Source organism: Trichechus manatus, unplaced genomic scaffold (genome assembly GCF_000243295.1).
Source record: "Trichechus manatus latirostris isolate Lorelei unplaced genomic scaffold, TriManLat1.0 scaffold00004, whole genome shotgun sequence".
Classification (NCBI taxonomy): Eukaryota; Metazoa; Chordata; class Mammalia; order Sirenia; family Trichechidae; genus Trichechus; species Trichechus manatus.
In genome coordinates, this window is record NW_004443940.1 from 26,763,153 (window position 1) to 26,764,916 (window position 1,764).

The window sequence follows — 1,764 nt, forward strand, 5'->3', positions numbered from 1 at the left end:
GGGTAAACTGTATAGTATATGAATTACATCTCAATAAAGCTATTACAAAAAAAAGTAAACAATAAAAGACGTTGTCTCAGGAGAGAAGACTCAGAGGAGCAGGTATTCTATCCCTATTTGGAAAAGAAAAAAACTATAGTATGACTATTTGTGCCAAGATGCTCCCTATTCCCTCTTTCTAAAGGGTGCATTATAAAATGGGGAGGGAGAAGGTCTTATTCTGCTTGTTTTCCTTTCCTTCAAGTCTCCTAAAAAAAAAAAAAATCAAATATTTTGAGTATGCAGATACTAATTCTGTGCATCTAGCTAGAAATTATGTATTCTGGATATTGTCAGGTATGTATTACCTATGAAACGAGGCAAAAATGAAGAAAGAAAGAACACCAAGTTCAAAGTTTAAAGTCTTAAAACTTCTCCTTTTTTCCATACTTCCATAAGTGAACATGATACTTCGCCTTTCTGCATCTCAGTGTCCTCTTCTAAAGGTGGAGCAGTATCTACACTACCTGTGACAAATACAGTCACGCATCACTGAACCTCCACAATATGTGCTACAAAATAGAATGTTATGTGATTTGGACATTGTGTGAACACCATATTACATACTTAGCAAAGCTATATGGGATACTGTAGTATGCCTGGACTGACTAAAAAGCCAAGATACTGTACACCTACAGTACTGTATTTCAGCTAATGTATCTGGCAATACATGAGATTGGATGCTGCTGCCTAAGAGTTGAAGCACACACTGCTATACAGTAAAGTTTTTATTTGTAGAGAAGTTCACATTCAAACAATGATAGGAAGTACAGTACAGTACATATATAAGCCAGTAACATAGGCAGTAGATTGACTATCAAGATACATGTATTATAGGTTACACGCGTACTGCACCCTTATATGCCTGGCAGCATAATCACTTTCTATACAAGAGACATGATATACACATGCTATGTGCGGGAAGCTGCTGCGTTTGCTGCATCCAGTTACGTCCACTATGTCTCATTCTCCAATTAGGATTTCTGAACTCTATTATCACCTTATGGGACCACAGACATATATGCGGTCAGATGTTGCCCGGGAACATTGTGCGGTGCATGACTACAGTGTGATGAAAATTATGCAAGTAATGCATGCGTTATACATTTTTGCCAACCATGCAACCCCCTCGCGCATTATTTTCCTAGGTGCACTATGTGCATTATATGTGAGGGTGAGTTATCTGTGTGGGCATGTTATTTGCGAAAAATATGGTAGTTTTCTTAACATCGTCATATTATCATAAGATTCAAAAAGAGGACAGCAGCTATGAGAGCCATAGCCCCAAACCACCAACACCTGAAAGGGCAGTAAGGAATACTACTTATTTTGGTAGAGTCCCAAATATTGAGCTGGGGTCCTAAAGACACACTTTAGTAATATTTACAAATATTTAAGAAAGGTATACAAAAAGATACCTTAAAAAAGGACTTAAACTAAAATGCATAAAATCATAATATTATTAAAATCATACAAAAATATTAAATCTATATAGAGACATTATTCTTCAGTTAAATATAAAACAACATGGGATGTTATATGTTATCTTTTTTAAAAATTAGAAGACACTTCAAAGCTTATTGTTAAATTTAAACTCCTTCTCTACCTACCTTGGGAGATCAAGTAGAAAAGTATTACTACATTTATCAAGAATATAGTAACTCTAGAGTAGAAGAGAATAGAGTTCTAACAATATTCTCAAGTCACTCAGAACATGCTCTCACT

At 35.4% G+C, this 1,764-nt stretch overlaps 1 protein-coding gene across 1 annotated transcript in view; it reads right to left on the bottom strand.

Moving 5' to 3' along the window:
• The window catches only part of MRPS9 (mitochondrial ribosomal protein S9), a 62,034-nt gene that overhangs the window by 52,218 nt on the left and 8,052 nt on the right, over window positions 1-1,764 (bottom strand). The gene's annotated exons all lie outside the window — the stretch shown is intronic.